The sequence below is a fragment of the Schistocerca serialis genome, chromosome 9 (assembly GCF_023864345.2).
Source record: "Schistocerca serialis cubense isolate TAMUIC-IGC-003099 chromosome 9, iqSchSeri2.2, whole genome shotgun sequence".
Classification (NCBI taxonomy): domain Eukaryota; kingdom Metazoa; phylum Arthropoda; class Insecta; order Orthoptera; family Acrididae; genus Schistocerca; species Schistocerca serialis.
In genome coordinates, this window is record NC_064646.1 from 81,444,954 (window position 1) to 81,458,207 (window position 13,254).

Below are 13,254 nucleotides of genomic sequence, written 5' to 3' on the forward strand. Positions count from 1 at the left end.
TTCACGTTCACACATGATACATGAAGCTAAATATTCTGTTGATAATGTTGCATCGAATACACACTTTTGAAATTTTGGTGGTATCAGGTGAAAAAATGACGAGGGGAAAGTTCCGTACAAATTGCACAGAAGCCAGACAACAGTTATAAGAGTCTAAAGACATGGGAGGGAAACATCAGTTGAGATGGGAGTAAGACAGGAGTGTAACTTACCCCAATGTTATTTTTTCTGAGCATTGAGCAACTAATACGTGAAAGTAAAGAAACATTTTAGAGTGGAATCATAGTTCAAGGAGAAGAAATAAAAATTTTAAAGCTTGCTGATGTCATTATAACATAAAGTTTTGTTCACGGGACGTACGTAACTATTGATATTCATCATTAATGGTCGCTATAGTCGCAAAATTTACTATTTACTAAATGAAAAGGAAATTTTCTTGTAGGAAATAGAAACCTTCACAAGTGTAGGGCGTCTTGTCACTGATGGTGAATGATGGATATTGTTATAATTTTGTTAACAGAAATGTACTTAGATAATTTGAAAAGAATGGATAGCGTCATGAGAAGAGTTTATAAGATGAATGCCAATAAAAATAAAATAATGGTAATACGATATGAGTCACTGAAGGTAATAGCTGAGTTTTGCTAATTGATGAGCAAAGTAATTAATGATGGATGAATTAAAACGGATATAAAATAGAGATTTGCGACACAAAGACAAGTGTTTCTAGGAAATGAGAAGTATTTTAACATGCACCATACAATAAAACGGTAGCAAAGTATTTGCCTGGGCAACTTTGTGAAGACGGAGGATATACAGTGCAGAGGAGAAGAGAATAAAGTCTTTTGAAACGTGGAGCTACAGAAGACTGCAGAAGATCAGACAGGTGGATCGTATAACTAAAGAAGAAGTGCTGAATCGAGCTGAGGAGAAAAGAAAGTTACGGCACTAAAAGAGCAAATCCTTCGACGGAACACATCCTGAGCCATAAAGGGACAGTTTATTTGGTAATGCAGGGACGTGTGAGAGTACACAGGTAGAGGAAGTCGAAGGATTCACTATACGGTGTAGTAGTTAATGGGGAGAAGAAAATGCCTGCATAGGATATCCTAACGTGGAAACGTGCGTCTCATCAGTCTTCCGAATGAAGATCAGAACAGGAGAACGATTTTCATATCAAATCACTGATATCTATCAAACTCAGATATACATGGCATCTGTAGAAATAATCACAAAAAATGATGCAAAATACTAAGCAATTACAACTATGCAGACAGAAACAGCGTAATTGCTGATAACATTCTCCAAAGAGATTCAGCTTGTTTGTAAAATATTAGTTTCAGCGTCTCAAATACTGTACACCAACAAATTACTGTAAATACACTCCTGGAAATTGAAATAAGAACACCGTGAATTCATTGTCCCAGGAAGGGGAAACTTTATTGACACATTCCTGGGGTCAGATACATCACATGATCACACTGACAGAACCACAGGCACATAGACACAGGCAACAGAGCATGCACAATGTCGGCACTAGTACAGTGTATATCCACCTTTCGCAGCAATGCAGGCTGCTATTCTCCCATGCAGACGATCGTAGAGATGCTGGATGTAGTCCTGTGGAACGGCTTGCCATGCCATTTCCACCTGGCGCCTCAGTTGGACCAGCGTTCGTGCTGGACGTGCAGACCGCGTGAGACGACGCTTCATCCAGTCCCAAACATGCTCAATGGGGGACAGATCCGGAGATCTTGCTGGCCAGGGTAGTTGACTTACACCTTCTAGAGCACGTTGGGTGGCACGGGATACATGCGGACGTGCATTGTCCTGTTGGAACAGCAAGTTCCCTTGCCGGTCTAGGAATGGTAGAACGATGGGTTCGATGACGGTTTGGATGTACCGTGCACTATTCAGTGTCCCCTCGACGATCACCAGTGGTGTACGGCCAGTGTAGGAGATCGCTCCCCACACCATGATGCCGGGTGTTGGCCCTGTGTGCCTCGGTCGTATGCAGTCCTGATTGTGGCGCTCACCTGCACGGCGCCAAACACGCATACGACCATCATTGGCACCAAGGCAGAAGCGACTCTCATCGCTGAAGACGACACGTCTCCATTCGTCCCTCCATTCACGCCTGTCGCGACACCACTGGAGGCGGGCTGCACGATGTTGGGGCGTGAGCGGAAGACGGCCTAACGGTGTGCGGGACCGTAGCCCAGCTTCATGGAGACGGTTGCGAATGGTCCTCGCCGATACCCCAGGAGCAACAGTGTCCCTAATTTGCTGGGAAGTGGCGGTGCGGTCCCCTACGGCACTGCGTAGGATCCTACGGTCTTGGCGTGCATCCGTGCGTCGCTGCGGTCCGGTCCCAGGTCGACGGGCACGTGCACCTTCCGCCGACCACTGGCGACAACATCGATGTACTGTGGAGACCTCACGCCCCACGTGTTGAGCAATTCGGCGGTACGTCCACCCGGCCTCCCGCATGCCCACTATACGCCCTCGCTCAAAGTCCGTCAACTGCACATACCGTTCACGTCCACGCTGTCGCGGCATGCTACCAGTGTTAAAGACTGCGATGGAGCTCCGTATGCCACGGCAAACTGGCTGACACTGACGGCGGCGGTGCACAAATGCTGCGCAGCTAGCGCCATTCGACGGCCAACACCGCGGTTCCTGGTGTGTCCGCTGTGCCGTGCGTGTGATCATTGCTTGTACAGCCCTCTCGCAGTGTCCGGAGCAAGTATGGCGGGTCTGACACACCGGTGTCAATGTGTTCTTTTTTCCATTTCCAGGAGTGTATATAGAAGGGAGTTCAGAAGAAACGGATTTCACCTAACTTTTGATTAGTAAAGTCTTAAAGCTTTTTAAATATAACGAACTTTATTAACATTATAAATCTTCATGCTTCATGTATACATATTTATTTCGACGACGAACGCATTTCTCCCAAAGAGGGAACAGTTTTTTGATACCGTCACTGTAGAATGTGTGAATTAGTTAACGGAGAAATAACCTCACCTCTATTTACTACACTTCATCACTATCAAAATGAATCCCTCGAAGATATTATTTAACTTTTGGAAAGAAGCGAAGGAATGGGACGAGTCGAAACGGAGGATGACCGATGACATCGAACCCAAGACTTCGGATTGTTGCAGTTGTCACAGCGCTTGTGAGTGTTCTGGCATTATCGTACTGAAGGAGAGGATGCTTCATGCGTGGACCACCTCTTTGAATTCGAAACTTCATTAAAGCGAATTCGAAACTTACAGTACGGCTTTTCTCACGCACTGACACCGTAACGTTACACACCGCCATTTTACACCATGCAATTCCATGTCCTCTACTGGCAGAGGCGAAATTCCCTCAGACTTCAAGAAGAATATAATAATTCCAATCCCAAAGAAAGCAGGTGTTGACAGATGTGAAAATTACCGAACTATCAGTTTAATAAGTCACAGCTGCAAAATACTAACGCGAATTCTTTACAGACGAATGGAAAAACTGATAGAAGCCGACCTCGGGGAAGATCAGTTTGGATTCCGTCGAAATGTTGGAAGACGTGAGGCAATACTGACCCTACGACTTATCTTAGAAGAAAGATTAAGGAAAGGCACACCTACGTTTCTAGCATTTGTAGACTTTGAGAAAGCTTTTTACAATGTTGACTGGAATACTCTCTTTCAAATTTTGAAGGTGGCAGGGGTAAAATACAGGGAGTGAAAGGCTATTTACAATTTGTACAGAAAGCAGATGGAGTCGAGGGGTATGAAAGGGAAGCAGTGGTTGGGAAGGGAGTGAGACAGGGTTGTAGCCTCTCCCCGATGTTATTCAATCTGAATATTGAGCAAGCAGTAAAGGGAACAAAAGAACAATTTGGAGTAGGTATTAAAATCCATGGAGGAGAAATAAAAACTTTGAGATTCGCCGATGACATTGTAATTCTGTCAGAGACAGCAAAGGACTTGGAAGAGCAGCTGAACGGAATGGACAGTGTCTTGAAAGGAAGGTACAAGATGAACATCAACAAAAGCAAAACGAGGGTAATGGAATGTAGTCGAATTAAGTCGGGTGATGCTGAGGGAATTAGATTAGGAAATGAGACACTTAAAGTAGTAAAGGAGTTTTGCTATTTGGGGAGCAAAATAACTGACGATGGTCGAAGTAGAGAGGATATAAAATGTAGACTGGCAATGGCAAGGAAAGCGTTTCTGAAGAAGAAAAATTTGTTAACATTGAGTATAGATATAAATGTCAGGAAGTCGTTTCTGAAAGTATTTGTATGGAATGTAGGCATGTATGGAATTGAAACGTGGACGATAAATAGTTTAGACAAGAAGAGAATAGAAGCTTTCGAAATGTGGTGCTACAGAAGAATGCTGAAGATTAGATGGGTAGATCACATAACTAATGAGGAAGTATTGAATAGGATTGGGGAGAAGTTTGTGGCACAACTTGACTAGAAGAAGGTATCGGTTGGTAGGACATGTTCTGAGACATCGAGGGATCACCAATTTAGTATTGGAGGGCAGCGTGGAGGGTAAAAATCGGAGAGCGAGACCAAGAGATGAATACACTAAGCAGATTCAGAAGGATGTAGGCTGCAGGAGGTACTGGGAGATGAAGAAGCGTGCACAGGATAGAGTAGCATGGAGAGCTGCATCAAACCAGTCTCAGGACTGAAGACCACAACAACAACAATACTAGCAGAGCACTGCACATATGTAGAAATGAAGAATGAAGATGTAGAATGTCAATAACGTTCGCCTTAAGAAAAAAGTATTAAGAATAACGGAATAAAAAATTCGGAGGAATTAATTTTCAGCACGGCCTCGTATGTCTCTTTGGGTTAACAAATGCAGAATAAAGTGGGCCAAGCGCTCAAACAAAACATGACAAAGCGAAAGGGGTAGTTGTGTTTCATCACCATTGCTCGAGTCTAGTAAAAAAACAACGACGATCGACCGTGGTGAGAAGAAGCTGCTCTAACTCCATAATGAAGTGACTCCATACTGAAGTGACGTAAAATCAAAAATAAAATTAAGTAGCAGATAACAGTCACGTATTATTTGTTCACAGTAGCCATCAGTCAAGAACAGTGCATGGAATGCACCTTCCTTGTACCACAGTCCTACATTAACGTCGCTAATTCGCAAGAAATACATAGCAGGACACTTCATTTCGTAACTCTATACAATGACATGACAAGAGATGGGGTACCTCCTACTGCCTTGTTGGGTCTCCTGCTGCCCGACTAGTGCAGCAACTGGACGTAGCATATACTCAAATCCTCGTTGGAAAACACCTGCAGAAATATCCAGCCATGCTGTCCCCATAGCGCCCGTAACTCCGAAAATGTTGGCAGTGCATAATTTTGTGGACGAACTGACCCCTCGATTATGTCCCTTAATTCTTCGGTGCGGTTTATGACGGACGATCTGGGTAACCAAATAATTAGCTCGAATTGTTCAGAATGCTTTTGAAACCAACCGCGAACAGTTGTGGCTCAAGTCACACCAATAACCAAAAAAGGATAATGGAGTAACCCGCTGAATTGCAGGCCCATATCACTAACGTCGATTTGCAATAGGGTTTTGGAACATATACTGTGTTCGAGCATTATGAATTACCTCGAAAAAAAAAAAAAACGATTTATTGACACATAGTCAGCACGGATTCAGAAAACATCGTTCTTGGGACATACAACTAGCTCTTTATACTCCTGGAGTAATGAGTGCTATCAACAGGGGATGTCAAATTTATTCCATATTTTTAGATTTCCAGAAGGCTTTTGACACCGTTCCTCTCAAGCGTCTTCTAACCAAACTACGTGCCTGTAGAATACTGCCTCAGTTGCGCTACTGGACTCGCGATTTCCTGTTAGAAAGGTCACAATTCGTAGTAATAGATGCAAAGACATCGAGTAAAATAGAAGTAATATCCGGCGTTCCTCATGGAGGTGTTATAGAGCCTCTATTGTTCTTGATCTATATTAACAACATAGGAAACAATCTGAGTAGACCTCTTAGAGTGCTTCTACATCTACATCTACATTTATATTCCGCAAGCCACCCAACGGTGTGTGACGGAGGTACTTTACGTGCCACTGTCATTACCTCCCTTTTCTGCTCCAGTCGCGTATGGTTCGCGGGAAGAACGACTGCCGGAAAGCCTCCGTGAGCGCTCGAATCTCTCTAATTTTACATTCGTGATCTCCTCAGGAGGTATAAGTAGGGGGAAGCAATATATTCGATACCTCATCCAGAAACGCACCCTCTCGAAACCTGGCGAGCAAGCTACACCGCGATGCAGAGCGCCTCTCTTGCAGAGTCGCCGGCCGCGGTGGTCTCGCGGTTCTAGGCGCGCAGTCCGGAACCGTGCGACTGCTGCGGTCGCAGGTTCGAATCCTGCCTTTGGCATGGATGTGTGTGATGTCCTTAGGTTAGTTAGGTTTAAGTAGTTCTAAGTTCTAGGGGACTGATGACCACAGCAGTTGAGTCCCATAGTGCTCAGAGCCATTTGAACCATCTTGCAGAGTCTGCCACTTGAGTTTGCTAAACATCTCCGTAACGCTATCACGGTTACCAAATAACCCTGTGACGAAACGCGCCGCTCTTCTTTGGATCTTCTCTATCTCCTCCGTCAACCCGATCTGATACTGATCCCACACTGATGAGCAATACTCAAGTATAGGTCGAACGAGTGTTTTGTAAGGCACCTCCTTTGCTGATGGACTACATTTTCTAAGCACTCTCCCAATGAATCTCAACCTGGTACCCGCCTTACCAACAATTAATTTTATATGATGATTCCACTTCAAATTGTTCCGCACGCATACTCCCAGATATTTACAGAAGTAACTGCTACCACATTTGTCTATGTTAAGGGTCAGTTGCCACTCCCTGCACCAAGTGCCTATCCGCTGCAGATCTTCCTGCATCGCTTGCAGATGATACTGTCATTTACTGTATTGTAAAGTCATCAGATGATCCAAACGAATTGAAAAATGATTTAGATAAGATATTTGTATGATGTGAAAAGTGGCAATTGACCTTGACTAAAGAAACGTGTGAAAAATTTGGAAATTTGTGATAAGGTCTTATGGAACCAAACTGCTGAGGTCATCGGTCCCTAAGACTACTTAATCTAATTTACACTAAGGACAACACACACACACACACACACACACACACACACACACACACACACACACACACACACACACACCCATGCCCGAGGGAGGATTCGAACCTCCGACGGGGGGGGGGGGGGGGGGGGAGCCTCCCGGACCGTGACAAGACGCCTGAGACGGCGCGTCTATCCCGCGCGGGAAAAGTGTGAACTTAATCACATGAGTACTAAAAGAAATCCGCTAAACCTCGATTACACGATAAGTCACGGAAATCTGAGGCTTTAAATTCAACTTAATACTTAGGTATTACAGTTACAAATAACGTAACTGGAACGATCACCTAGATAATGTTGTGGGTACAGCAGATCAAAGACTGCGATTCATTGGCAGAACACTTAGAAGGAGCAACAGGTCTACTAAAGAGGCTGTTTGCATCACGATTACCGGCTGTATCGTGGAGAATTGCTGTGCGCTGTGGGATCTGCATCAGATGGGACTGACGGATGAGATCGAAAAAGTTCAAAGGAGGGCAGCTCGTTTTGTATTATCGCGAAATACGGGATATAATGCCACAGACATGATCCGTGAATTGGAGTGGTAATCATTAAAACAAAGGCGTTTTTCGTTGCAACGGGATCTAATCAAGACATTTCAGTCACCAGTTTTCTGCTCCGATTGTGAAAACGTTCTGTTGGCAGCCACCTACATCACGATAAAATAAGTTAAATCTGGGCTCGCACAGAAACATTTAAGTGGTCGTTTTTCCCGCTCGCCGTTCGAAAGTGGAACCGTAGAGAGACAGCTTGAAGATGGTTCATTGAACCCTCTGCCGGGCAATTTATTGTGAACAGAAGAGTAATCACGTATATGTAGATGTAGCTGTAGATGTGACCCAGTGATATGAGCCGGCCGAAGTGGCCGTGCGGTTAAAGGCGCTGCAGTCTGGAACCGCGAGACCGCTACGGTCGCAGGTTCGAATCCTGCCTCGGGCATGGATGTTTGTGATGTCCTTAGGTTAGTTAGGTTTAACTAGTTCTAAGTTCCAGGGGACTAATGAACTCAGCAGTTGAGTCCCATAGTGCTCAGAGCCATTTGAACCATTTTTTTGAACCAGTGATATGGCTTAGTGTCATCCACAAAAAACTCCATCGTTGATTGGGAACGTGAACCCCATGAATGGTTGCTTACTGTCTCCGAGTCGCCGAACATGGCCATTTCCAGTCAATGATCGGTTCAGTTGGGCTAGAGGACCCAGTCCATTCCATGTAAACACAGCTCACATTTATGGAGCACCACAATCTTGCACAGTGACTTATTGACAACCTACGTCCGTGGCTTCGTGGGGTCTGCGCCACACTCGAACCCTACCACCAGCTCTTACCGACTGAAATCGTGGCTCATCTGACCGGGCCACGGTTTTCCAGTCCAATTGCTGCGGTCACAAGCCCAGTAGATGCGCTGCGGGCAATGTCGAGCTGTTGGCAAGGGCATTTGCGTCGGTCGTCTGCAGCTATAGTCCATTAACGCCACATTCGTTTCTGCTGTTACTTCACGCACTGTTGCTTGTCTGTGGGCATTGACAGCCGCTGCTCTGGGTCGGTAAGTGAAGGTCATTGACCACTGCGTTGTCTGTTGTGACAGACAATGGCTGAAGTTTGGCATCGTCGGTACTCTCTTGACACTGTGGATCTCGGAATATTCAATTCGCTAACGATTTCCGAAAGTGAATGTCCCTTGCGTCTTGCTCCAGCTACCATTCCGCGTCCAAAGTCTGTTAATTCCATTTTTGCGGCTATAATCACTTCCGAAACCTTTCCACATGACTCATCTGAGTACAAACGACAGCTCCGCCAATGCACTGCCCTTCAATACCTCGAGTACGCGATATTACCGTCATGTGTCTATGTGCATATCGTTACCATGACTTACATCACCTCAGAGCATACGCAAGCACTGACAACAACATTGTCTTGAAATAATTGAATTTGCATATTTAATGTTTCCAGGATAGAAGCAGGTCACACTAATATTATACACATGCATAACTGAGATGAAAAAAATGTCGTCGATTTACAAGAACTGAATATAAGCATCCGAACATTTCCTTATAATGTCATAACTAAGTAACTCATACTGACTGTCATGTGTGATTGTGTGGTATGACCGAGGGAGGGTCATAGGGGTCAGCACACTGGATTCGCAATCTGGAGGACGAAGGTTCAAATCCACGTCCGAGCATCCGAATTTACTCTGTTGATTCAATGCAAAAATGGGATAGTGACCTGTCAAACATCTACCAAGGAAAATCGCCAAACAGCCGTATGTTTTGAGAAGTTATTTTATTTAGACAACCGCTTTCCGCTTCTCAGTATTGCCATCCTAAGGCTCCTTCACATTAAAAACGAGTATAAAGTTAGAGTATATTAAGGATACCACAGCTGACCTTACAGAAAATGAAGCGTAATAATAAAAGCCCTTAAAGCCTACAAAATGCAATATGCAGCGTTAAGATAAGTACCTGGGCACAGGCAGCATAAGAAAGCAGAACATGTGCAAGTACTGATTAGCAATGAAACCGTTTTGGCATCACAGAGTTATAGCAGAACATTCCAAACGTTACAAAAAACAAAACTAGAAAATATACAATCAGAAGCAGTGACGGATAAAAGCTTGTCTAGTTTTTGTTTTAAAATATAAAAAAAACCTACATAATTTTCATAGATGAGTAAAATCTTAGTTCTTGGGGAACCCTAATCTCATTGAGAGTGAATCGTCGCGATGTAACCTATGAAGTACACAATAGTATGCGTATGTATCGCCTAAGTATTATGAGTTTTGCTGTACTGTATATGCTCAGGTACTTGTCTTAACGCTGCAAATTGCATTTTGTAAGTTTTAAAGACTTTTATTGTTACACTTGATTTTTTGTAACAATCGCCTTTATGAATATTCGCATCCTTGAATGACTTTTCCATTCCCATAATTTGCCACCCATAGATAATCTCTGCCATGCAAAGGGAAGATGTTTATTTTCATACCGGCCTCCAATCAGCAAATAATGAACTAACACCGAACGTAACGTGCATGGGATGAAATTCCTCAAGTAGACATTCGAAAGCTGTTTTCTTCCATATCACAAAGAATACCACAGTGTATTCTTGTGTGTGGGGGTCATACATCAAACTCACGTTGATGATGGGCATCGGTTCCGAGTCGAGCGGAAGTTGAATCATTTATTACCCGCTGCGTAATGAACATCGCCACACAATTTGATAAATATCAGATTGCTGCTTCATGGTGTAACACTTTCCATTTCTGATTGCGTATAAAAACCTTCGCTGTAATGTGTTTCCTTCACAATGGAAGTATATGTTATACGAAAGCACGAGTTCTTAGCAACTTTTATCACAAATAAAATGAGTCCCAGCAGTCTCAAGCTGAATGTAACTTTAAGGTAGAAACTGCATGCACCAGCGCAGCTGCAACAAACACATCAATCAAATGGAAATTACAAAGATTATACATACAAAAATGTTTCTGGAAGGTCTATAAGTTACCTGAAAACCGATGTCATACGTTTTTCAGTGAACTCAAAGCGATTTCCAGTAACAATTCTCAAGTCAACATTTCTTTTTCTCAACACATACTAATCATATAGTGGTGAATGAGGTATCGCTGGAGAAATTTTAACCAGATTCTGACATTGCATACCGATTTGGCACTAAAACGTACTACTGCGGAAAATTTTGACATAAAAGATACTTTTAACTATCATAGGGTAAAGAGGATGACGGATGCTTAGCTTCATTCCTAAATTTTACGAAGCTAGCTTATTAAACACGAATAAGAGATTCCCTTTTCATATTAACTTATTACGAATACCATTTGATTTATTTTAAAGTACTTATTAACTGGATAATGTTTTTACACAATTGTGACAGATAATATCCGTGAGCACTGCGATAGTCCGTTATCTCTTTCAATAACTTTTGGAAATGACAAACATGTTTGCCATTGTAGGCTTGAATTGTAATTTACCTATGGTTATCCTCGCCTAACGTGATTACTGAGACTGGAAACGTTTGTCGAGTCAAAGTTGTACTTTATTTGGCCCTAATCGAACTAGCCAGGACAAGGATTCCAAATGAAAAACATATTTCCAGACCCATGGAAATGTGTATGCAAGGATGTATCATAAATTCGTTGTTCGGATCATTTTTAAAGATGTTTTCTCTTCGTTTCCACGATTATCCTTATTCCAACGACTTATTCCAAATACCACCATTATTTAAAACTATAAACGTGCGAAAGTTTTGCATGGATCCCATCGTTTCTTTAGATTTTGGAATAGCTGAAATCTAGGGAGTGAAGAGTCTGTTGAATAGGGTAAGTGTACCAAAATTTAAAACCCCTATGTTTCCCCAAAGTAAAGGCACCTTTAAGGGTTGGTGCAATGTCGGGCTTCTCCTAGAGTAACTTATCGTGCAGGTAGTCTATATGATACATGTTATCGTCCTACCCTTTTTCAAGATAATCAAGAAGAAGAGCTCCCATTGACTCCCGAAGCATGCTTCCACGAGAATTACGACATTTCAAAATAATTTAGAAGAGAAAAATTGTCTTGTTTCAGTGTCAGTTTAATGTGAGTCACCAAGAGTAGTTTACACCTTAATGGCCATTTTTCAAGAAAAAGTTGGGAATTACAGTGACACATATATTGTATTACACACCGTATATCGTTCCAACATGAAATATATATCAACGCAAGTAATATTAGGGACAGATACCTACATTTAAGTCAGAAAATTTAAACATCTTATGACATAGCCGAACATCTCATGTTTGACCTGCTTCACTACAGGATCATTTTACAATGAAATGAACACCCTTAGCTGCTTACAGGCGTTGACATACGTCAACGGGGACAGATGAAAATGTGTGCCCCGACCGGGACTCTAACCCGGGATCTCCTGCTTACATGGCAGACGCTCTATCCATCCTTTTTTTTCGTTTTAATCTCATTTTGTTCGTTTTCGTTCGTTGTATCTGCTCGTGGCGGACGTCGGAATACACCCATGTCAGTTCGTTGTTGATCCGTTAACTCAGTTTTTTTATTACAGAGGGCAGCTAGCCCTCTGATATCCGTCTGAGCCACCGAGGACACAGAGGATAGCGCGACTGCAGGGATTTATCTCTGGCACGCCTCCCGCGAAAACCACATTCTCAACGTATAGTCCCGCACTACATTCGTATTGCCCCCGCCCATCATACCCATTACTCGCGGCGCGTTGCCGATTCCCGTAAGAGTTCGGACACTGTTTGTGCATTCGCACAGAAGAAGAAGATGGTCAAGTGGCCGGTGAGCCTTAACTATATATATATACTAAGATGGTCCGAAAGAACAGATACCATGTTCGTGTATATACAGGAATCATTATTGTAAAACATTTTCAGGGGGAGTTTCATATTGGCTCCATTGAGTTCTCCCATTCGTTGGTGAATTCTGTGTGCACATTAGCGGAAGAGGCCGATAAGACTCGTCCTAATGCCTCAAGATATGGTGGTTTTGGTAATAGGTAAACATTGTAGATGGAGACCAAGGTTTGCGTTCAGTAATCCGTTTAAATATATACAGATTACTTACGGAAATGCGGCAACCAGGCACTTTCTGTGTAGCTTTATTTTCTCTAAAAATCGTATCCGGCTTTATATCGTTTCCGAGTGGTGTAATCTTTGTCTGTATAACGTTTTTTCTACTGCATTTTTAACGTTACAGATACCGGTTTTGTGTGCTTAGCACAAACATTATCAGGTTTACTAAGGCACTGTTGCAGTGCAGCATTCGCCATTTGGCCTTCTAGTCGGTCATTCGCTTTTGGGACTGAGGAGTCAAGACTGAGTTGAATGTTTAGATTTATTGTCCCGTATTTCAGTCTCATGATGAAGGGATGTACTTATAGGATGCACAGTTGTTCGCCGTTTCTATAATCCGAAAATGATCGTAGAGTGAAATTTTTTAGAATAAACCAGCGGTGTAGCTGGTCTAATGTAGCAGCAAAAAACTCCCGAGGGTTGTAAAACACCTTCTACATACAATGTATATTCATATTCATATT